Below are 25,855 nucleotides of genomic sequence, written 5' to 3' on the forward strand. Positions count from 1 at the left end.
GGTTACTGGGTTATGGGGATAGGGTGGAGGTGTGGACCTTGGGTAGGGTGCTCTTTCCAAGAGCTGGTGCAGACTCGATGGGCCGAATGGCCTCCTTCTGCACTGTAAATTCTATGATCAATGATCTATGAGCTATGATCTACTTATCCAGCCACATTTTCCAGTGGTCCAATGTCTATGGGTAGAGGGTTCAGGTTCTGGAGGCTGAGGTGGGTGAGAAATAAAGGGCAGAGGTACCATCTTGTGAGGGGATTGACTCGATTGGTAAAGGGCAAACCCAAAGGGAGTTCCTTTCTGCCTTTTAACCCAAGGTTATGAAAGAGTGGGCTGGCATCAATCATTCTGCATTCCCAAGCCGCATGTATTATTGCGGCAAGATTGAAACAGGCCCTTCACTGCATGTCCATTAATTGGACAGAGGTACACAATCAATACGCTTGAGTCCACATGGAGTCATATCGATTCAGCTTTAATCAGATAGAACTGTACCCAGCAGCGAAGTTACAGAAGTGAAGGCTGCTGGGACGGCATCGGTTCTTATACCCCGCCTCTCAGGGCGGGGCTATGTACATTGCCCAATGGTAGACCCCGCGGTCTAGCCAATGGTTATTCCTCTCTCTGGTACCGCAATACCTGGTATTACCACATTCACCCCCTGTTAAAAAAAGAGCCAGCGGGGTGATGGCCAGTATTACTGTTGCCTTTTCATGGTAGGACCAGGTATTGCAGGTACCAAGCTATCGAGGGTTGAGGAGAAAGTTCTTGCGTTATTAATTTTCTTCATGGTGCTGCAATCAGACGATCAGGCGGCCTTGTCATCCTACTGGAGCGTCTAAGTTTCGGCGGCGATCCTGGTGAGGGCCCCGGCAGTAGTGACTCCGGGAATGTGGTGTCTTCCTCCCACCCAGGTTGGGGGCGAGGTCCCCGAGGAGGACTTCCTGGGGAAAACAAGGAGACGTTCATGAGGTGTCTAGTTCATGGTAGTACATAGCAGTGACCGAATGGAGTGCAGGGCCACTGGGAGGATTTCCTGCCAGCGGGAGACTGGGAGATTCCTGGACCGAAGGGCCAGCAGGATGGTCTTCCAGACCGTTCCGTTCTCCCTTTCTACCTGCCCGTTTCCCCGGGGGTTGTAGCTGGTCGTCCTGCTCGAGGCGATGCCTTTGCTAAGCAGGAACTGGCGCAGCTCGCCGCACATAAAGGAGGACCCCCTATCACTGTGGATGTATGCGGGGAAACCGAACAGTGTAAAAAGTGCCTTGATGACAGTGGTTGTGGTCATGTCCGGGCAGGGGATGGCGAATGGGAACCGGGAGTACTCATCACTTACGTTCAGGAAATACGTGTTGCGGTCGGTGGAGTGGAGGGGGCCTTTGAAGTCCATGCTGAGGCGTTCAAAGAGACGGGAAGCCTTTATCAGATGCGCCCTCTCTGGTCGGTAGAAGTGCGGTTTGCACTCCGCGCAGATTCGGCAGTCCCTGGTGACAGTCCTGACCTCCTCGATGGAGTAAGGCAGGTTCCGGGACTTAACAAAATGGAAGAACCGGGTGACTCCCGGGTGGCAGAGGTCCTCGTGGAGGGCTCGGAGGCGGTCGACTTGTGCGGTGGCACAAGTGCCGCGGGATAGGGCATCAGGAGGCTCGTTCAGCTTCCCGGGATGATACAAGATCTCGTAATTGAAGGTAGAGAGTTCGATCCTCCACCGCAAGATCTTTTCGTTCTTAATCTCGCCCCGCTGTGCATTATCGAACATGAAGGCCACCGACCGTTGGTCCGTGAGGAGAGTTAATCTCCTGCCGGCCAGGTAATGCCTCCAGTGCCGCACAGCTTCCACTATGGCCTCCTTTTCGACCGAGGAGTGGCAAATTTCGGAGGCACGGAGAGTGCGGGAGAAGAAAGCCATGGGCCTGCCTGCTTGGTTGAGGGTGGCCGCCAGAGCTACATCAGACGCATCGCTCTCGACCTGGAAGGGGAGGGACTCGCCGATGGCGCGCATCGTGGCTTTTGCGATGTCCGCTTTGATGCGGCAGAAGCCATGGCGGGCCTCCGTCGACAGGGGGAAGTTTGTGGATTGGATTAGGGGTCGAGCCTTGTCGGCGTAATTAGGGACCCATTGTGCATAGCAGCTAAAGAAGCCGAGGCAGCGCTTTAGGGCCTTGGGGCAGTGAGGGAGGGGGAACTCCATGAGGGGGCGCATGCATTCGGGGTCGGGGCCTATGACTCCATTTCGCACTACGTAGCCGAGGATGGCTAGACGGTCGGTGCTAAACACGCACTTCTCCTTATTGTAAGTCAGATTCAGGAGGTGCGCAGTCTGGAGAAATTTACGGAGGTTGGTGTCGTTGTCCTGCTGGTCATGGCCGCAGATGGTGACGTTGTCAAGATACGGGAACGTTGCGTGTAAGCCGTACCGGTCAACCATTCGGTCCATCTCACGCTGGACGACCGAGGCCCCGTTTGTGACACCGAAGGGAACCCTTAAAAAGTGGTAGAGCCGTCCATCTGCTTCGAAGGCAGTGTACTGGCGGTGGGTAGCTGGTGGTAGGCAGACTTGAGATCCACCGTGGAGAAGACTTTTACCAGGTCGGCAATACGGGGGAGGGGGTACGCGTCCAGTTGCGTAAACCGGTTGATGGTCTGGCTATAGTCGATGACCATCCTATGCTTCTCCCCGGTCTTTACCACCACTACTTGAGCCCTCCAGGGGCTGTTGCTCGCTTCAATGACCCCTTCCTTCAGCAGCCTTTGGACCTCGGACCTGCAGAAGGTCCGGTCCTGGGCGCTGTACCGTCTGCTCCTGGTGGCGACGGGTTTGCAATCCGGGGTGAGGTTCGCAAACAGGGAAGGCGGGTCGACCTTAAGAGTCGCGAGGCCGCAAACAGTAAGGGGAGGTACAGGGCCGCCAAATTTAAAAGTAAGGCTTTTTAGGTGGCACTGGAAATCCAGTCTCAGAAGGGTGGCTGCGCAGAGGTGCGGCAGCACGTATAGGCGGAAATTGCGGAATTCCCTGCCTTGGACGGTGAGGTTCGTGAGGCACCGCGTGTGACCCGGAGGCCAGGGAGATCCTTTGTTGGGTGCGGTAGGTGACCAGAGAACAGCGCCTTACCGTGTCGGGGTGGACGAAGCTCTCCGTGCTCGATGAGGCATGACGTCACGTGGCCGTTGATGCCGATCGTCGTGGTGGCCTTTGCTAGTGTTCGGGGCCGACTCTGGTCCAGGGTAATGGAGGCCAGCTGCAGCAAGGAGTGAAGCCGTCAGCCGTGTTGGGGGCTTGAGGCCCCATCCAAGATGGCGCCGTCCATGGATCGCACATGGAGTCCAGGGACTCCGAAGATGGCGGCGGGGAGAAACAAAATGCGGCGGGGAGGGACAAAATGGCGGCGCACTCTGCTCCCACGAGGCGGAGGCCAGCTGCAACAAAGGGTTTTGGTCGGGCAGTGCGTAGCCAGCCGCGCTGGGGGCTTGAGGCCCCATCCAAGATGGCGCCGGCCATGGAACGCACGTGGAGTCCGGGGACTCCGGAGATGGCGGTGGGGAGGAGTAAACTGGCGGCGCATGCTGCTCCAGTGTGGCGGAGGCCAGCTGCAGCAAGGGGTTTTGGTCCGGCAGCACGTAGCCAGCCGCGCTGGGGGCTTGAGGCCCCATCCAAGATGGCGCCGGCCAGGGATCGCCCATGGAGTTTGGGGACGGAGACCCCAACGATTGGACCGGCGAGGGACAAAATGGCTGCGCGTACTCCTCCAGCATGGTTGCCGGGGGGAAGAATGGCTGCGGCTGCGACGCTGCCTGGCGGGGCAAAGGCTGCGGTGCGCGTTGGGCCGGCGGGGCTGGGAAAAGGGAGTGCGGCGGTGGGCCTGGGATGGTCGGGACGTGGAAGAACGGCTGTGGCTGCGCAACGGGCGGCTGGAGGAATGGCTGAGGGTAGTCATTGGACACCGCGTTCACCGCGCGGGCGAGGCAGACCACGGCATAGTGGCCTTTCTTGCCGCACCCTTTGCAGGTGACGATGCGGGCCAGGCATCACGCACGGGTGATTCGCCTGGCCGCAGAAGAAGCAGCACTGGCCGGCGGCGGTAGCGGGGCGCCTTGCCGCGCAGGCCTGCGGAGTTAGCGGGTAAGTCTGGGAGTTAAGCGGGTAAGTCTGGGGGGCTGCCGCGGTGGGGTGCCACACAGCCCAGGGGGGCGCGGTGCGCATGGGGGCGTATGCAAGGGCGGTTTTGTACGTCACGTCCATGGACCCTGCCAGGGCCCGGGCCTCGGTGAGGCCCAGCGTCTCCATTTCGAGCAGCCTTCGGCGAATGTCGGGGGAGATCATTCCTGCCACGAAAGCGGCTCGAATTAAAAGTTTGGATTCCTCGTTCGTCGTCACCGCTGGGCAGCCGCAGTTTTGGCCCAGCACGATCAGTGCCCTGTAGAAATCTTCTAGTGTCTCATCTGGGCTCTGCCATCTCGTTGCCAGCAAGTGACGGGCGTAGACCTGATTAAGTGGACGAATGTAGTGTCCTTCCAGCAGTTCCATGGCTTTATCATAGTTCGCCGCCCCTTCGATCAGGGGGTAGATCGCCGGGCTGACCCGCGAGTGTAGGAGGTGTTTTTTCTGCCTTTCCGTGGGTGTGTGGGCAGCCGTCTCGAGGTAGCTCTGGAAGCATGCCAGCCAATGCTTAAAAATCGCGGCAGAGTTTTCTGCGTGCGGGCTGAGCTGAAGGCACGCCGGCTTGATGCAGAGATCCATCCTTCAAAAGTACTTATCCGATTAAATTGATACACAATCAATACGCTCGAGTCCACATGGAGTCATATCGATTCAGCTTTAATCAGATAGAACTGTACCCAGCAGCGAAGTTACAGACATGAAGGCTGCTGGGACGGCATTGGTTCTTATACCCCGCCTCTCAGGGCGGGGCTATGTACATTGCCCAATGGTAGACCCCGCGGTCTAGCCAATGGTTATTCCTCTCTCTGGTACCGCAATACCTGGTATTACCACAGACAGTTATGGACATCTAGGTCTAAGGGTGGGCCCTAGCCACCCGTCATATCATGGGGACATCTCGGGAGTGGGCAGGAAGGCAGTGGGCTAGCCATTTGTTTCATTTACATGCCCCCTGCCTGCAAATACCCTGCTGGAAAGGTGGAGTGTGTTTATGTTAAATTCCCTCAGTGTTTCAGGTTGTTGAACTTTCTTCAGAATTGGGAGTACAGTAAGGCAGAGATAGGCCAGGGATGGGGGGAAGGGGAAAAGAACAAACAGGAAGATTTGTGATAGAGTGCAAGGATGGAGAGATTATATGACAAAAGGGATGATAGTGCAAGGCAAAAAAAAGATGGCAATGGGACAGGTAAAGATGCAGAAGGTGTGGAAAGAGGAAGTGTAAACAGGAAAATCAGAATCACCACCCTTAGCTGCCATAAGAAGGGGGAGGGGCAGAGATTATGCTCTGAAATTGTTAGGTTTCCTGTGTTTTTACTGGCGCTGGGGTGAGAAATTTATTTCAAGTGAATTATTGGTTGTGTAAAAATATAGAACCCATAGGAATCTTGTATGAAGGTGTAAAAATTACATGCACAGGAAAGTCATCTGGACATGGTAAGTATTCATATAAAAAGTTCAATGATTAAAAGTTCTCACATATTTAAACCACAGAAATAAACTTATATTAATTCATTTTATTACAATCAAATGTCCTTCAGTGTGAGATGATTAAAAAAGTAAATTTCTATTTAAGTCAGATTGCTTTCAAATTGGCTAAACTCGAGAAATAATGAAAATTTGACATGACAAATAATAGTCATTGTAAAACTGTTGCACTATATATTTTTCTCCGCGTGTCTCATTTTGTTATTAGAATAAGCACAATTGTGACCCAATCAAGTCTAATATGAATATAATCATCACAAAATAGAAAGCAAAAGGCAGAAGGGAAATGGTAAATACATTAAAATTGTATGAATTTTGCATCAATATAAATTCAGATGGCCCGCAATTCTTCAGTGGTTTCCATTCCATTTCAATCAATAAGCATTTATTAAATTTATACTATTGAAAAATTGACTTCTATTTTAAACTAATTTTGTCTCTCTGCTTTTACTATGCCAACTGCTCTTTTCTTTTGTGTATTATTGCTCATTTATTATATGCATATTTGATCAACCTTAATTCATAACTTTATTTTCTAATTGCATGTAAAAGATTTTCCAGCTGCTCAGTGACTAGTATAATTTGTTTGCTTGAACCACAAGTATTGTCCTTGCCGTTCCTCATGGTCGGACAAACTTTTCACTTTAACCTTGGGAAACAAGGCAATTGAATGGCACTGCGGTGATTTTCCTTTTGAGGGCAACACAGGGTCACATGATCTATGTGACCAATCAGGACTCAGAGGGCGCGATTTAACAAAAATGAAACAGAGTCCCATTTTGGGCATGTTTAGCGGCATTTTACTGTTTCTTTCCGACTCGGCAAGGAACGCTGCGCTTGCATCTCTCCCTGCACTGATGAGCTTAGTTGCCAGTGCAAGAAGAGTATCCGCAGACCAGGGCGCATTTTCAAATGCCGCCCCGATCTTTCAATCTCCTCTCAGCTACCCCACCGCAGCCTCCGGATCCCCCCCACTGCACCCAACCTACCTCTTATGGGGTCCTCGAGCCACTTCTCACCCTGCTTCTTAAGGCCAAGGCACCCCCAGGGCCGATCCCTGACATAGGCAACCTGGCACCCAGGCACCACCATTCTGGAATCCTGGCAGCGTCCATGCCAGCCTGGTGGCACTGCCAGGGTTCCCAGATGGCACAGCCAAAGTGCCAGGCTGGCAGTGCCAAGATGTCCAGGTGTTAGCGGGAGTGTGAGGTTATCACCCTGCCCAGAGCCCGTCTACCCAAGTATCTCTAATGACCTGGAGAGCCCCCTAGGTGCCATTATATTTGGTCTCACGAGATTAAATGGCCTTGTTGCGTCACCAAGTCGGACACAACAAGGCCATTAAATTGCAGCCAGAGTGTGGAATCACCCCATGTGAGAGAGGCTCTAAGGTAAAGAGACATTTTGGGAGCTATTAAAGCCATGAGGCGGCTGTACAATTCTAACTCTAAATGCTTACTGACCTGGGTGGTCAGCAGAGTGAGCAGCCAGGGGCTTCGAACTTGTATCAAATGGGCGCATTTAAAACAAATACTGCAGCAAAGGCAGCCTGAGCCGGGCCATCCCAATCCCGAGGGGGACATCCTGAATCCATGAAACTGTCAGCAAGTCGCTCCCTGCTACACCCCCCGGCCCTGGCAGCCACCTCCCGGCATGCGGCACAATTTAAAACATTTTTCTAATTTTTCTCACCTTCTCTCTCTCCCTCAGTAACCATGGTGCCCAATACCCACTTGTAAATACCTGTACTGAACTGTGCTCGTGTGACTTCTGCCTGAGATAGGTGGAACATCGCGGCAGCCCGGAGGATAGTGGGTCAAACCCACTAATCACATTCAAATAAATGCGAATGCCGGTATTGCATGCTGCTGGTCCACTCTAATTCTTTGAAACTTCACTCGTAGAATACGGGCTTTCCTGGCTCAGCCAGCATTTATTGGCCATCGCTAGTACCATTGAAAAGATGGTGGTGAGCTTCTTTCTTGAACAGCTGCAGTTCCTGTGGTGTAAGTGTACCCATAGTTCTGTTAGAAAGGAAATTCCCGGATTTTGACCCAGCAACAGTTAGGGGACAGCAATATCGTTCCAAGTCAGGTTGGTTCCCAGATATCTGCTGTCATTGTCCTTCGAGATGGTGGTGGTCATAGCTTTTGAGGTTTCTTTCTAAGGAATCTGAGCGAGATCCCGCGGCGCATTTTTCTAGATAGTACTTACGGCTGGTACTGTGAGGTGGTGGTGATGGAGGGAGTGAATGTTTGTGGAAGGGGGAGCAATCAAGCAGCTTTTGTTGATGAGCATTCATCCGGCCATGGGTATCTTGTAGGTGGTATTCCTATCTAGAAATGAATGAAAGGCCATACTGATGGTAATTCAGTATGTCCCTGTATGTGGTTGCTCATATCTGCCAGCCTCTCCAGTCTGAGGTGTGGTCACAAGGATTTTGGAGAAGAAATGCGACCTTCTGGCCTGCAATCAGTTCATGGCTGCCTAGGTTCCATTTAAAACCTCCTGTCCACCTCGTCATGAGATTTTCCATGCTCATAATTAAGAAGCTGAACAGGGAAGTGGACTGTTTAGCCGTCCCACTGACCAGTGGGAATTATGTCAATTATCCCGCCCGCCACCACACTTAGACTCCATAACGAAAGATTCTGCCTGACAGTTTCCATATGATAACTACACTATTTATGCATATCTGAAATTGGAGACCACGGTTGTAAGAACAGGGAAAAGTAAAGGAAGCTAATTTCAAGATCAAAGCACGATAAAAATGATAATTGGATTTCGTCTATACAAATTTTTCAAAAACTTGCTTTCATTTTGCACTTTGAGCCTGTGTGTCAATATTCTGCCCTGTTTTTTACTGCCCCCTACTTGGAATATTACTGCCAACAAATAAGGAGAACACCTCAATCTTTTTGGCGGAAGAAGAGGAGAAGCAATGATTCAAGTCAATTGCACCAGAGTTTCTGCAATGATTCTAACGTAAACGCTCACTTCCTCACCACCAGAATAGGCAGATATCTACAAAGAACAAAGAACAAAGAAAAGTACAGCACAGGAACAGGCCCTTCAGCCCTCCAAGCCCGTGCCGATCATGCTGCACGACTAAACTACAATCTTCTACACTTCCTGGGTCCGTATCCCTCTATTCCCATCCTATTCATGTATTTGTCAAGATGCCCCTTAAATGTCACTATCGTCCCTGCTTCCACCACCTCCTCCGTCTGCGAGTTCCAGGCACCCACTACCCTCTGTGTAAAAAACTTGCCTTGTACATCTACTCTAAACCTTGCCCCTCGCACCTTAAACCTATGCCCCCTAGTAATTGACCCCTCTACCCTGGAGAAAAGCCTCTGACTGTCCACTCTGTCTATGCCCCTCATAATTTTGTAGACCTCTATCAGGTCGCTCCTCAACCTCCATCGTTCCAGTGAGAACAAACCGAGTTTATTCAACCGCTCCTCATAGCTAATGCCCTCCATACCAGGCAACATCCTGGTAAATCTCTTCTGCACCCTCTCTAAAGCCTCCACATCCTTCTGGTAGTGTGACGACCAGAATTGAACACTATACTCCAAGTGTGGCCTATCTAAGGCTCTATACAGCTGCAACATGACGTCCCAATTCTTAAACTCAATGCCCCGGCCAATGAAGGCAAGCATGCCATATGCCTTCTTGACTACCTTCTTCACCTGTGTTGCCCTTTTCAGTGACCTGTGGACCTGTACACCTAGATCTCTTTGACTTTCAATAGACCTTCCAAAATGCATTACCTCACATTTGTCCGCATTAAACTCCATCTGCCATCTCTCCGCCCAAGTCTCCAAATGATCTAAATCCTGCTGTATCCTCTGACAGTCCTCATCGCTATCCACAATTCCACCAACCTTTGTGTCATCTGCAAATTTACTAATCAGACCAGTTACATTTTCCTCCAAATCATTTATATATACTACAAACAGCAAAGGTCCCAGCACTGATCCCTGCGGAACACCACTAGTCACAGCCCTCCAATTAGAAAAGCACCCTTCCATTGCTACTCTCTGCCTTCTATGACCGAGCCAGTTCTGTATCCACCTTGCCAGCTCACCCCTGATCCTGTGTGACTTCACCTTTTGTACCAGTCTACCATGAGGGACCTTGTCAAAGGCCTTACTGAAGTCCATATAGACAACATCCACTGCCCTACTTGCATCAATCATCTTTGTGACCTCTTCGAAAAACTCTGTCAAGTTAGTGAGACACGACCGCCCCTTCACAAAACCATGCTGCCTCTCATTAATACGTCCATTTGCTTCCAAATGGGAGTAGATCCTGTCTTGAAGAATTCTCTCCAGTAATTTCCCTACCACTGACGTAAGGCTCACCGGCCTGTAGTTCCCTGGATTATCCTTGCTACCCTTCCGAAACAAAGGAACAACACTGGCTATTCTCCACTCCTCCGGGACATCACCTGAAGACAATGAGGATCCAAAGATTTCTGTCAAGACCTCAGCAATTTCCTCTCTAGCCTCCTTCAGTATTCTGGGGTAGATCCCATCAGGCCCTGGGGACTTATCTACCTTAATATTTTTCAAGACGCCCAACACCTCGTCTTTTTGCATCTCAATGTGACCCAGGCTATCTACACCCTTCTCCAAACTCAACATCCACCAATTCCTACTCTTTGGTGAATACAAAATCTAATACAAAACTCTCGTGATTCTTCTTGAATATTGACCTTGGAGTTAGCTTGACCCCACAAGTTTGACTAGATGTTCTCCAATAAGACACGTTCAGATCAAAATAAGCGATGTTCATAAGGTTAAAAATAAAGATATTAAAGGTAACAAATGTGGAAATAAAATGGTGGGCACAATCTAATGGGAGAAGCACTAAGTGTGGGTAGCTTCCCGATGGCTGAGTCGGCAAGGCCCCGACCAGTATCTAACATCAAGTAGTGCCAGAAATGAATCCCCCAGGGGCTTCATGATGGAAACAGCTGGCCCGCCAGCTGATTGGCCTGGGCCTCAGCGGGTAGCTCCCCCGCAACAAGGGGGAGCAGCATATAATCTGTTCCCCCTGAACATACCCCAGACAGCACACAGCCAGGGCACTAAGAAAACCTGCTCCAGATTTTGGAGATTCCAATCTGGCCAGGCTACTGGGCACTATGGAGTTGAGATGGGTTGTCCTGTTCTCCCAAGGGGGTCAGAGGATCAGCCACAGGGCCACCAGTGCCACCTGGGAGTCAATGGCAGTGGCCATCAGTCTGGGCAGCGTGACCAGGAGGACTACTGTCCAAATGCAGGAAGAAGCTCAACGACATCCACCAGGCCGCACGGGTAAATTGCCACCTGCCCCCGGGACCGATTCTGCCTGCCATGCCCCAGCACAATACAACGCTTGTGCCCCAGTAGTGCCCATGCCTGTTGCCAACCATAGACCCTGCTGATGTATCATGTGTGTAGCTCACAATGCCCTCTCTTAGACCCCGCAAGAGAAGTTGGTGCATAACGTGTAAGAAAGGGTCCAAATGAGCGGCAGGGTGTCGGACATCAGAGCCCTAACCCCCTATGAGGAACGGGCCCTTGAGATCGCCGGGGTGACCGAGGATAGAGCGGTCACCAACAGCAAGATTGGCCATCGATGGTGCCAGCCCATTTGGGGTGCCCCCCCCTCCCCCCCCCCCTCCTGCCTTCCAGGAGAACACCTCAGAGGAGAGATCCGAGGATGCCACTATTGATGTTTCACAGGTGTTCTCCCACCATCCACCAGCACAGGGACACACATCTCAGCGAGCAACCTTAGTTGACAGGTTTCAGGGGCACAATCTGGTGAGCACCACACAGTTGCTGATGCACATTGGCCGGAGGCAGGACATCAGAGGGAGTCAGCAGTCGGAGTACTGCTGGATCCCAGGACACAGCTGGGTCCCAGTCAGATGTCGATCCTCTGGACATGTTTATCCCAGAGCTGATGCAGACGCTAGGCTGTGGCTGTGAGATTCAGGAGGGGATATCAGCAATGATGTGATGGGTGCTCTGGATCCGTGGAACACATACAGGCCGCCAACACTTAAAATGGTACAACACTATTTTATTAAGTTAGAAACTGTTGAACATACTTTCACTGTGGGTTAACACGATGTTAGATTAAACTAAAGATAAATGCCTGTCCTAAGCAGTCTATGCACTCAGCACATGGTGAAGATCTATGCTGTAAGCTGTAAGCTCTGTCCTTCTGAGAGGCTGCATCACGAATGAGCGGGAAAACTGATGCCCCCTGTCTTTATAGTGAGTGTGCTCTAACTGGTGATTGTGTGTGTTGATTGGTCTTGCTGTGTGTCCATCAGTGTGTGTGTATCTGCACCATGATATACTGGTGTATATTATGACAAACAACACTCCAGTGATTGCATAACCGATTGGAGAAGCCCAAAAAGGATAAGGGCGCAGGAGATGGCGCCGGTAATGTGTGACACAAAGGCCAACACTGCTAGAGTAGTGACCGCAGTGGAAAGCCTGGAGTACGACATCCTCGCCATGAGTGGTGATGTCCAAGTTGTGGCTCAGTCAATGACAGCCATGGCTGAGCATCTCGACTGCATGTCCCAGTCACTGTGTCCCAGACACAGATGGATATTGCAGAGGTTCTGCGGTTCATGTTCCAATCGCAGGTGGGCATTGCCAAGACACTCCAGAGCGTGGCTCAGTCACAGAAGAGCATCGCTGAGGGCGTCAACACCATGGTGCAGACAATGGGGAGTCGTCAGGACTGGCAGAGCCTGATGGCACAAGGGCCTCTGGAGCTCAGTCCAGCTGCCACTCCATCCCATGGAGACTACCAGAGCCCTGTGGGCATCGTCTGGGAGGAGGGAGCACCGGAGACTGACTCGGAAACATCCAGCAGCTGAAGGCTGCGGTCTTCAGCTCTCCTGAGACCCCTTTTCCTGTCAATGGTGCATCTCAAGGCCAGCAAGCAGAACAGGGTGGCACGGTGACACCAGTTTCACCGGTAAGGCGGCCGTGGCACTCTGGCCTCAGGGCCTCTAGAGTATGCCTGCCAGTGGCTTCAAAGGCCACAGGGCGTTTAAAGCAGCAGGCTGCCTCCACCCCTGATGTGCATCCTGGGGACTCACCTTGACGTAACGGTAGAGCATGGAGGATAAAGAAGGTTGAGGATCACTGAGTGGGCACTGAAGGGGGGCACCATCGTTACTTTGGGACAATTAGGGATTAAAATATTCACAACTAAAACATGTTTCACCTGAGATAAGTGAAGCCTCAGTCATGTTATTCTGCATAGCTGGCCGGCGTGCATCCTCACCCGCCATTGCACTCTGCTCTCCCCCAGCTGCCCGGGCACAGTGGTCCCCCGAGACATATCATGTACAGTTGATGGGTGGGCACACGCTGTTAGCAGAAAGACAGGAGACAGACTGTGTCATAAATTGAGGAGCCCAGAGGTTACCTTACAGCAGGTCATCATCATCCTGCCTGCCTTGTATAATGACCCGATGACAAGTTCAACACAGGCCCATCACCCTGGAGTGATGTTACACAGACCCTGGGAGGGTGGAACAGGGTAGTCGGCGGGGAGGGAGGGGTGAAGGGAGGTGGGGGGAGGGGGAGAGGCAGGAAAATGGACAAAGCCTCATCCTGTGAGACGTGGGCAAGGATGAGAGCTTCTCTGCCCGTCTGGGCATGCCAGACTTACGCCGCCAGCTGTCCTCCTTCCTCCAGCTGCTCCCACGGGTTCTTCCCGAGCTCGTCCACCAGCCCCTCTTGGTCCTGTCTATCCTTGCCCTCCTCCTCAGACAAGGCCACATGTCGGCAAAATGGTGAAACAGTGGTTAGCACTGCTGCCTCACAGTGCCAGAAACCTGGGTTCAAATCCGGCCTTGGATGTGGAGTTTGCACTTTCTTCCCGTGTCTGCGTGCCTTTCCTCCGGGTGTTCCGGTTTCCTCCCATAGTCAAAAGAAGGGCAGGTTAGATGGATTGACCATGCAAGATGGCCCATTAGTGTCCAAAGATGTTTAGGTTAGGTGTGGTTCTGGGATCGCAGGGATAGGGCGGGGGAAGGCCCAGGTAGAGTGCTCTTTCAGAAGGTTGATGCAGACTTGAGGGGCTGAATGGCCTCCTTCTGTACTTTAGGAATTCTAACTCCATGTCCCCAACCGCGCCCACCCCCTTCTCTAGCATGTCACCCCGCTGCTGTGCAAGGTTGTGGAGGACACAGCAGATGACCACAATGCGGGGGTGTGGTGTACTGCAGTGCACCACCAGAGTGGTTGAACCACATCTTGAGCAGTCTGATGCACTGCTCAATGATAGCACCAATGGCAGCATAGACCTTGTTATACCAGGTGTCCGCATTGGTCTCCGGCCTCTGTCGTGGCGTCATTATCCACGACCTCAGCTGGTACCCCTTATCCCCCTTGAGCCAAACCGTCATCCTGGGATGGTCCTCAAAGGTGCCGGGGATGTCAGAGTGTCCCAGGATGTAGCTGTCGTGCACACCCCCTGGGAAGCATGCACACACGTTCATGATCCGGAGGTGGTGGTCAAACACGAGTTGAACATTCAGGGACTGGAACCCCTCCTGTTAATGAAGGGCACTCCTGTTGCCCCAGTGTGTGCAAGGTGACATGCGTGCCATCAATTATTGCCTACAGCTGGCGCATCCCAGCGATGATGGAGAATCCTCCTGCCTGGGTATCTTGATGGGCTTGGTCCAGTTCGAAGTTTATATAGTCAGCTGCCCGGGCATACATGGCATTTGTGACTTCACAGATGTTCTTATGGGCAGTAGGCTGTGAAATATCACACAATTTCCCGCTCGTGCTCCACAACGAACTGGTGGCAAAGTTAAGGGCTGCGTTAACATTCAAGCCCGTAAGGAGTGGGTATGTCCTTTTCCATGAGTTTACAAGTCTGCAAGGACATGGCACAAGTGCCGCACCGTCCTCTTGTTGAGGCAGAGCCTCCTGCCTCACATGATGTCCGACATCTCCTCGAACGACCAATAATGCCTGTACAGCTTGGGTCATCGCAGAACTCCCACTCTGGGTCCCTCCACAGCCTGATGGGCGATCAGGTCGCAGGGTGTGGGGCTGGCTCATGCACATGGGCTGCCTCCCTGAGCCTGCGTCGACGCTACTGCCGTCGCCTTCTCCGGCATCTGGCCGCCTGGTCAGCCACCAGCACCGCGAGGACAGCTGCTTCGGGGTCCACAATACCATCCAGAACGTGATATCCATAAGGAATTGGGGAGGTGAGAGACAGACAATCCGTTATGGCTTCCACCCCGGGAACCTTAAATCCCCCAAGCCCCCCACCCTTGATGTTTCCATTCTTCTCTCAAGGTGCCATCCAATGAAGTAGCTGTGCTGGGGGACCCTGCCCTGCACATATAGCCCAGACATAGCAGGGACCCCTGGACCCCAGACACCCGCTCGGGTACCCTCCCCAATCCACACACACTCACCCTCTGGCCACAGGGGTATCCTCAGTGCTGAAGCCCAGCTGTTGGGTGTTTGATTGTTGGCTGCTGTCTCTGTGGTATAGACGCTTCTGGGTTCAGACAAAGTATCCAGGCCTCACAGTTTGAGGGAGATAAAGTGACCTGCACAATATAACCACAATAATTGCTAGGTAATACACACACCTGCGACATGGCACGTATACCTACAAGATACAGCTTGTGAGCTGTGAAGTGCTCACATAACTAACCATGCCAATTCCCTACTAGCAGTAACCATCAGCTGTGCAGCCAGAGGCTGCTCACAGTCAGGGGGCATTAAAGTGACCCGCACAATATAACCACGGACAGTGTTCTGCCCTGAGGGTGTTCAGTGGGCAGACAGGCAGCAGCTGAAGTGCCCCTGTTATTGGGATACACAATCTGCTGGATGGCCTGTGGGAACCGTGGGCGCTGAGCCCATCACTCGCCTAGCCAAGCGGTGACCCCTCCTCATCGATGGCACCCAGCCCCTGACCAGTCCCGCCCGCTGGGGAGCCCGTTAATAATAATCTAATAATCTTTATTATTGTCACAAGTAGGCCTACATTAACACTGCAATGAAGTTACTGTGAAAATCCCCCAGTCGCCACACTACGGCGCCTGTTCGGGTACACTGAGGGAGAATTCAGAATGTCCAATTCACCTCACAGGCACATCTTTCGGGACATCTGGGAGGAAACCGGAGTGCCCGGAGGAATCCCATGCTGACACAAGGAGAACATGCAGACTCCGCACAGACAGTGATCCAAACCGGGAATCGAATCTGGGACCCTGGCGCTGGGAAGCAACAGTGCTAACCGTTGTGCTATTGTGCCGCCCAGTCGGCCTCGGGAGGCTGTTAGATAAGGTGTGCATCCCGTTAATGGGATGGAGATTGCCCTTAATTGATGTTAATTGGAACCTCACCATGTTTCAACTGGATCCAGAACTCGCCAACAAGAGCTGGCTGGCTAGATCGGGAACCGATCGGTGCCCAGCGCAGATCCCGATTACGGCCTCTCCCGCGATCTAACCGGCTCACACAGATCTGCGCCGGGCGCAACGCAACTGTTAGATTGCGCCCATAATTAAAAATTAAATAATTATGCTTTCCTCATTGTTCTGGCACCTCCTTGTTTCCTTAAAATTAAAAAAGAGAAACATTTTTTTTTGAGCATAATAGTTCGGGCAGTGTGCATTCAATCCAGTTAGTCCCGCCAGCCTCTGTGTCAGCTCTAACCTAGGTAGGCTGACAAGCATGATAGTAAAGCCTATTGCATCTGTCATTGTATAATGGGCTGCCACAGAAATCAGACCAAATTGCAGGGAGGAAAGAATGTGTAGGCGTAATGTCCTCAGCACAATACCAAGATTGTGGGCTTGGCTGAGATCCAGCAGTGGCTCCAACAATTTAGGTAATTTTGTTTTCTTCTTTTAAACATTAGTGATTTTATAGCTTTTATTTGAAAGGTTTTGTTTTATCTCGTTAGCAGTAGGATTTCAATATTAGGGATTCTACCATGAGCAACTGCACATTATGGCATACTGCTCATTTAATGACTATCATCTTCACTCACACTATAAATCTTAAGACTTGTCTTCAGTGAAGCAATATAAACCCAGATCCACATTATTCATCAACAATTAGTTACCAACCAGAGTACATGTTAAATATTTTTAAACACTTCTTTCTCGGCTTTATTTCTTTGCCTGTGTTAAATGAACCAGCTGCAGTCACTGAATAAAAGCCTTCAAGCTAGTTTTCAAAGATTTTATAGTAGACACGTTGAGCCTAATTTTCATTTTATTTTCACATTATCATTATCATTTCTATTTTAAGTAATCATTTGGGGCAGTGTTGGTATTAGTTACCAAGTTTTCAAATTCCACAGTAAGCTCTTTGCAAGAAATGCAAATTATGTAAGGAATCAACATAGAAAAAGTGTTACCCTTCTCCAAATCTGACAGGAGATCACCTACATTTCTATATTGGGTGATATTTATGTCAATCTCAGCTCAAATATTTTTCATATAATTTGAATATTAAATAGCATAAACACAGTGACAATTGCAGAAAACAAACATAATTCAGAAATGATTTAAATAATTCCTTAGAACTACGTGCAGTACACTTAATGTGATATCTGATCAACACACTATCTCCTTTTTAGTAGGAGTGCTTTGACAAGTCTCTCCAGAAGCTGACTTATACTATCCAAATTTCACAGTTACAGTGCATAATAATACCTGAGCTGACCTAAAAGTCCTTGACAAAATGCAACTGAATTATCTACAAAACGTAGTATGAACAGGATTAGATTTTGGTAGGATATGGAATCAAATGAGGTTAATGGAGTTAAGTATCCATGGCAGCCACAAATATTTTCACTCCAAAATATTTCACAAAATAAATTCTGCAAAAGTAATCACTTGTATTCAGAGTGTATTAGGAACACTTTTCTATACTGCTTAATCTTGTTTGATATATCTAGAACATTAAAAAAAAAATTTAGAGTACCCAATTTTTTCCAATTAAGGGGCAATTTGGCGTGGCCAATCCACCTACCCTGCACATCTTTGGGTTGTGGGGGTGAAACCCACGCAAACATGGGGAGAATGTGCAAACTCCACATGGACAGTGACCCAGAGCCGGGATCGAACCAGGGACCTCGGCGCCGTGAGGCAGTAGTGCTAACCACTGTGCCACTGTGCTGACCTGATTTATCTAGAACTTGACCCCTCTCCACTCCTTCTTCATAACCTGGACCCCTAACATCATGGTGGAGCCTGGGTGGAAAGACCAAGGATGAGGGGAAATGTGGGGAGGTTTACCACTTTTCTGGAGGGGGAGTGGTTGAGGCTCTGATGGGCCCAAAGAGCATGCAAATACGATACCGAACTCCATGCCTAGGACCAGTCCAAGCTGTGAAAGGTACTGGGCTTCCCACTGCCAACCGCCACCTGCTGCTGCCAAAATTGCAGTGGGGCTGGAAGAGGCCTTAAATGGCCATGAATTGGGCACTTATGACCCTCAGATGGACCATGGGTGGGTGGCCTGCCAAATTCCACCCCTTCGCAGGTAAAATTCAGCCATGATATTGGACTGCTGGAGTGTCCAGTGAATGAACTGGCTGGACACAAAGACCATCCAAATGAGCAGGCAGCATGTGTTGGCCCACTGCCTGTCTGCTGCTGACATTGCAATCACACATCACTATCCAATTTAGTCCCTTTTGGCTCTGACCATTTCCAATCAATACGGGGGCAGCAGTCACATAAATCAACATAATGTTAACATTATTGCAATAAGAAATTCAGTCAAATCTTCTTTACCCAGAGCCATTTAAATGTAGAACCAGCTATCACACAGGGTAACTGGCTGCTTAAATAGCACGGACACATTTAAGTCAAAGCTAGATGAGTACATGAAGGAGAAAAGAATAAATTATATGTTGTTGGTTTGAGAAGGAGTAAGGTGGGAGGTGGTTTGTGTGGAGCATAAACACTTGCATAACTTGTACAAGTTACAGAGGGACATAGATAAGCTGCAGCGCTGGGCTGAGAGGTGGCAAATGGAGTTTAATGCAGAAAAGTGTGAGGTGATTCATTTTGGAAGGAATAACAGGAAGACAGAGTACTGGGCTAATGGTAAGATTCTTGGCAGTGTGGATGAGCAGAGAGATCTCGGTGTCCATGTACATAGATCCCTGAAAGTTGCCACCCAGGTTGAGAGGGTTGTTAAGAAGGCGTACGGTGTGCTAGCTTTTATTGGGAGAGGGATTGAGTTTCGGAGCCATGAGGTCATGTTGCAGCTGTACAAAACTCTGGTGTGGCCGCATTTGGAGTATTGCGTGCAATTCTGGTCGTCGCATTATAGGAAGGATGTGGAAGCATTGGAAAGGGTGCAGAGGAGATTTACCAGAATGTTGCCTGGTATGGAGGGAAGATCTTATGAGGAAAGGCTGTGGGACTTGAGGCTGTTTTCGTTAGAGAGAAGAAGGTTAAGAGGTGACTTAATTGAGGCATACAAGATGATCAGAGGACTGGATAGGGTGGACAGTGAGAGCCTTTTTCCTCGGATGGTGATGTCTAGCACGAGGGGACATAGCTTTAAATTGAGGGGAGATAGATATAAGACAGATGTCAGAGGTAGGTTCTTTACTCAGAGAGTAGTAAGGGCATGGAATGCCCTGCCTGCAACAGTAGTGGACTCGCCAACACTAAGGGCATTCAAATGGTCATTGGATAGACATATGGACGATAAGGGAATTGTGTAGATGGGCTTTAGAGTGGTTTCACAGGTCGGCGCAACATCGAGGGCCGAAGGACCTGTACTGCGCTGTAATGTTCTATGTTCTATGCTCTAGACTTGTTAGGGCACAGGGTCAGTTTATGTGCTGTAAATTCTTCGAATAAACAATTCAGCTCAATATCAGCTGCAGAACATACACACATATAAATTCCGAGCAAGAGTAGGCAATTGAGCCCCTTGAGCCTGCTCCTCCATTCAATAAGATCACAACTGAGCTGATTGTAACTGTGGTAGTACCAGGTATTGCGGTACCTGAGAGGCTGATGACCATTGGTTAGACCCAGGAGTCTACCATTGGCTGTATTACGTAGCTCCGCCCTGAAGGCGGGGTAGAAGAAATGGTGCCGTCCCAGCAGCCTTCACTTTCTGTATCGAAGCTGCTGGGGAAAAGGTTCCAGCAGATTAAAGCCTTCAGTTATGGAATCACTTTGTCTTGAGTGTAATTGATTGCGCACCAGTAACCTCAACTCCACATTCCTGTCTACCCCCGATAACCTCTCATCCCCTTTTTAATCAAGAAACTATCTAGCTCTGTGTTAAAAATATTTAAAGACTCTGCTTCCGCTGTCTTTTGAGGAAGAGCGGAGCAAAGACTCTCCAACTCTCTGAGGGAACAAAATTCTCCTCATCCGGTCTTAAATGAGCAACCCTTAATTTTTAAACAATGACCCAGAGTTCTAGATTCTCCGACAAGAGGAAACATCCTCTCCACATTTAGACTGTCAATACCCCTAAATATCTTAAAGGTTTTGGTCAAGTCACCTCTTACTCTTTTAAACTCCAATGGATACAAACTTAACATCTCCAAGCTTTCCTCATATGACAATTAGCCCATGCCTGGTGTCAGTCTAGTAAACCTTCTGTGAACTGCTTCTAATGCATTTACATCTTTCCTTTACTAAGGAGACTAATACTGTGCACAGTACTCTAAATGTCGTCTCACCAATACCCTGTACAAGTGAAACATTCTATTAGCTTTCCTAATTACTTGCTGTACCTGTATAGTAACCGTTTGTGTTTCATGCATGAGACATCCACATCCCTCTGCATTCCAGGGGCTGGATTCTCCATTAGGTGACGCCGAAATCGCAAAAGGCGATCGGCCGAAGAATCGGCTCCGATGACGAAATCAGGCCTGACGCCGGTTTCACGCCGAATCGGCATTCTCCAGGCCCCAAAAACGATGAAATCCCGGCGCCCGTTGCATGGCCTGGAAGTACAGTTTGCATCTCATTATCGGTCCTGACGACCGATTCTCCGGGGCAACAGCGATTCAGCGCCTCGGATGGGCCGATTTCCCGCCGGCGTGTTTCTAATGTGGTATAAAAAAATCGTGAACTTGCCGTGCTGGCTGAGGCAGCTCAGAGAGGAGGTAAGAGGTGGCGTGGGGGGGCACTGCAGGCTTCCGGCTCGGCACCAGCTGTGCTGGCTACGGCGGGGGAGGGCAGGGGAGTGGGGGCGGGGGGACAGGCCGAGCAGCCAGGGAGCACACGACAGGACAGGGGCAGTGCCCAGGCATGGACCGCCATTACGGCGGACACCTTGCAGGCACCCACCCCGGCCCCTGGATGCACGCAGTGGAATCGGCTGTATGGGTGCCCCCCCCCCCACCCCCGGCCCCCACCACCCTACCCGACCGGCAGCACCCACTGGGGGACCACCCAGGGCCATGCCAACAGCAACCCCCAGTGTGGGCAGAGCCATGCAACGGTGCCCCTGACAGTAGGGGCGGGCGCCAGGACCGGGGGCACCGACGGGTCCGGGGTGCGGGATTGGGGGTGCATGCGTGATTGGGGCGCGCGATGACGACCGGTGCACCGTGTAGCCCATGGCACCTGGTTGGGCACGGTGTATGCGCCACGATTACATGTTTGCCTTTCAACCTCTGCAAGGCAATTATGGCTTTTGGACATCAACCTGTGATGTTGGCCGCCGTGGCCATTGCCGCTGCCCTGCATGCAGCCCTGTGGCAGCATGAGCAGGGGCGGCTCAGAGAGGAGGCGGAGGCTGCAGCAGAGGATTGGGCTGCAGAGTGGCAGTGGCAGCGGCTCAGGCTGGAGGGGCGCCCGCCCAACAGGACGAGGAGGAGGTGCCAAGGAGGCGCCGGATGCGGCCACGCGTTTACAACGACTGCATGTCCTTTGAGGACCTTCCGGACCGGGCATGCAGAAGGAGACTGCGGATGAGCAGGGAGACAGTGCAACACAGGTGCCACATGATGGCACACCTGGCATCGCATGGGTATGGGGGAGGACACACGCTCTCGGTGGCCGCCACGATGACAGTGGTGCTGAACTTGTATGCGACAGGGTCTTTCCAGTCGCCGTCTGTCCGGCATCTCCCAGGCATCGTCACGCAGGTGCATCCGTGTACAGGTACAGTCACTGACACCCTTTATGCCCAGGCGGATCGGTACATCCAGTACCCTGTGGGCCGCACCAACCCAGAATGCCCGGGCAGCGTGCTTTGCTGCCATTGCCAGGATGCCCCGGGTACAGGGGGTCATTGATGGGGTGCATGTCGCCCGACGGCCACTTGCGGATAACAGCCGCTGTTCACCAATCGAAAAGGGTACCATTCGATGAACATTCAGGTGGTCTGTGACCATCAGATGCGGATCCTGCACCTCTGCTCCCGATTCCTGGGTAGTGTACATGACTCCTTCAGCTTGAGGCACTCGATGATCCCTGACATGTTCGAGGGACACCCCCCCCGGTTGCGGGGCTGTTTGCTGGGCGTCAGGGGTACCCATTGCGGTCATGGCTGATGACGCCTGTACGGAGGCCACTGACCGACCCGGAGACCCGCAACAATGATGCCCATTGTGCGACCAGAGGTGTTGTCGAGAAATGCTTTGGGGTCCTGAAAATGCGCTTTAGGTGCCTGGACCTCTGTGGAGGGGCCCTCCAGTATGAGGCCAGGAGGATCGCTCGCATTGCAGTGGCCTGCTGTATCCTCCACAATACAGCCCAGCAGGGGAGCTATGTGCTGAAGGAGAATGAGGGGCAACAGCAGGCTGCGTCAGATGAGGAGGATGATGGGGGAGGGGGACAATGAGCTGGACATGGGGCCTGACCGGATACCGGAGGCCACACAACCATACCGCCAGGGCCAGCAAGCACGGGACGCACTCATCGAAACATGTTTCACAGACTAGGGAATGAGGGGGTCGCTGGCCAGGCACCCAGACACCACTATACCACACCCCCTCACCTCCCACACCCCCTCACCTCCCACACCCCCTCACTTCCCACACCACGGAACACCCTCACCTCACACACCACCGAACACCCTCACCTCCCAGACCCCCTCACCTCCCACACCCCCTCACCTCCCGCACCACCAAACACCCTCACCTCAGACACCACCGAACACCCTCACCCCTCACACCACCAAACACCCTCACCTCCCACACTCCCTCACCTCCCACACCCCCTCACCTCCCACAGCCCCTCACCTCCCACACCCCCTCACCTCCCACACCCCCTCACCTCCCACATCCCCTCACCTCCCACACCCCCTCACCTCCCACACCACCGTACACCCTCACCCCCTGTCATAATATACACCAGTATATCATGGTGCAGATACACACACACGGATGGACACACAGCAAGACCAATCAACACACACAACACCGCAGCCAATCACCAGTTAGAGCACATGCACTATAAAGACAGGGGACATCAGAGTTCCCGCCCATTTCGAGATGCAGCCTCCGAGTAGGACAGAGCTTACAGCTTGCAGCACAGATCTTCACCATGTGCTGAGTGCATAGACTGGTTAGGACAAGGCATAGGTCTTTAATTCAATCTAATATTATGTTAACCCACAGTGAAAGTTCAACAGTTTCTGACTTAATAAAATAGTGTTGCACTATATTAAGTGTTGGTGGCCTGTATGTGTTCCACGGATCCCGAGCACCCATCACATCACCCCCCACACCCCCTCACCACCCATACCACCGAACACCCTCACCCCCCACACCATCGAACACCCTCATCTCCCACACACCAAACACCCTCACCTCCCAAACCACCAAACACCCTCACCTCCCACACCACCGAACAGCCTCACCTCCCACACCACATAACCCCCTCATCCCCCACACCCCCTCATCTCCCACACCACTGAACCCCCTCACCTCCCACACCCCCTCCCTCCCACACCCCCTCACCTCCCACACCCCCTCACCTCCCACACCACCAAACCCCCTCACCCCCCACACCCCCTCACCTCCCACACCCCCTCACCTCCCACACCACCAAACCCCCTCACCCCCCACAACCCCTCACCTCCCACAGCCCCTCACCTCCCACACCACCAAACACCCTCACCTCCCACACCCCCTCACCTCCCACACCCCCTCACCACCAAACACCCTCACCTCCCACTCCACCGAACCCCCTCACTCCCCACACCACCGAACACCCTCACCCCCCACACCACCTCACCTCAAACACCACCAAACCCCCTCACCTCCCACTCCATCGAACCTCCTCACCCGCCACACCACCGAACACCCTCACCCCCCACAGCCCCTCACCTCCCACACCACTGAAACCCCTCACCCCCCCCCCACACCACCAAACCCCCTCACCTCCCACATCACCGAACCCTCTCACCTCCGACACCATCGAATACCCTCACCTCCCACACCACCGAATACCCTCACCTCCCACCACCACTGAACACCCTCACCTCCCACACCACCGAACACCCTCACCTCCCACACCACCGAACACCCTCACCCCCCACACCACCGAACACCCTCACCTCTCACACCACTGAACACACTCACCTCCCACACCACCGAACACCCTCACCTCCCACACCACCGAACACCCTCACCTCCCACACCTCCTCACCTCCCACACCACCGAACCCCCTCACCTCCCACACCACCGAACACCCTCACCCCCCACACCACCGAACACCCTCACCCCCCACACCACCGAACACCCTCACCTCTCACACCACTGAACACACTCACCTCCCACACCACCGAGCACCCTCACCCCCCACACCACCGAGCACCCTCACCCCCCACACCATCGAACACCCTCACCTCTCACACCACCGAACACCCTCACCTCCCACACCACCGAACAGCCTCATCTCCCACACACCAAACACCCTCACCTCCCAAACCACCAAACACTCTCACGTCCCACACCACCGAACAGCCTCACCTCCCACACCACCGAACCCCCACACCCCCTCATCTCCCACACCACCGAACCCCCTCACCTCCCACACCCCCTCACCTCCCACACCCCCTCACCTCCCACACCACCAAACCCCCTCACCTCCCACTCCACCGAACCCCCGAACCCCCCACACCACCGAACACCCTCACCCCCCACACCCCCTCACCTCAAACACCACCAAACCCCCTCACCTCCCACTGCACCGAACCCCCCTCACCCCCCACACCACTGAACACCCTCACCCCCCACATCATCGAACACCCTCACCCCCCACACCACCGAACACCCTCACCTCCCACACCACCAAAAATCCTCACTCCCCACACCAAACACCCTCACCTCCCACACCCCCTCACCTCCCACACCACCGAACCCCCTCACCTCCCACACCACCTAACACCCTCACCCACCACACCATCGAACACCCTCACCTCCCACATCATCGAACACCCTCACCCCCCACACCACCGAACACCCTCACCTCCCACACCACCAAACATCCTCACTCCCCACACCACCGAACACCCTCACCTCCCACACCACCGAACACCCCCATCCCCCACACCACCGAACACACTCATCCCCCACACCCCCTCACCTCCCACACCACCAAACCCCCTCACCTCCCACTCCACCAAACCCCCGAACCCCCCACACCACCGAACATCCTCACCCCCTACACCCCCTCACCTCCCACACCACCAAACCCCTCACCTCCCACTCCACCAAATCCCCTCACCTCCCACACCACCGAACACCCTCACCCCCCACACCCCCTCACCTCCCACACCACCGAACCCCCTCACCTCCCACACCCCCTCACCTCCCACACCCCTCACCACCCACACCACCAAACCCCCTCACCTCCCACACCACCAAACCCCCTCACCTCCCACTCCACCAAATCCCCTCACCCCCCACACCACCGAACACCCTCACCCCCCACACCCCCTCACCTCCCACACCACCGAACCCCCTCACCTCCCACACCCCTCACCTCCCACACCCCTCACCTCCCACACCACCGAACACCCTCACCTCCCACACCCCCTCACCTCCCACACCACCGAACCCCCTCACCTCCCACACCACCGAACACCCTCACCCCCACCCCATCGAACACCCTCACCTCCCACACCATCGAACACCCTCACCCCCCACATCACCGAACACCCTCACCTCCCACACCACCAAACACCTTCACTCCC

The 25,855-nt window shown here is 52.6% G+C and overlaps 1 long non-coding RNA gene across 1 annotated transcript in view; it reads right to left on the reverse strand.

Moving 5' to 3' along the window:
* Positions 1 to 448: 448 nt before the first annotated feature.
* The window catches only part of LOC140428761 (uncharacterized), a 29,501-nt gene continuing 4,094 nt past the window's right edge, over positions 449 to 25,855 (reverse strand). Inside the window, exons 2-3 of the long non-coding RNA XR_011948863.1 lie at positions 15,111 to 15,248; positions 449 to 938 (exon numbers count right to left, since the gene is read on the reverse strand). This is a non-coding gene — a long non-coding RNA (uncharacterized lncRNA). The remainder of the gene's footprint in view (positions 939 to 15,110; positions 15,249 to 25,855) is intronic.

Source organism: Scyliorhinus torazame, chromosome 8, assembly GCF_047496885.1.
Source record: "Scyliorhinus torazame isolate Kashiwa2021f chromosome 8, sScyTor2.1, whole genome shotgun sequence".
NCBI classification, from domain to species: domain Eukaryota; kingdom Metazoa; phylum Chordata; class Chondrichthyes; order Carcharhiniformes; family Scyliorhinidae; genus Scyliorhinus; species Scyliorhinus torazame.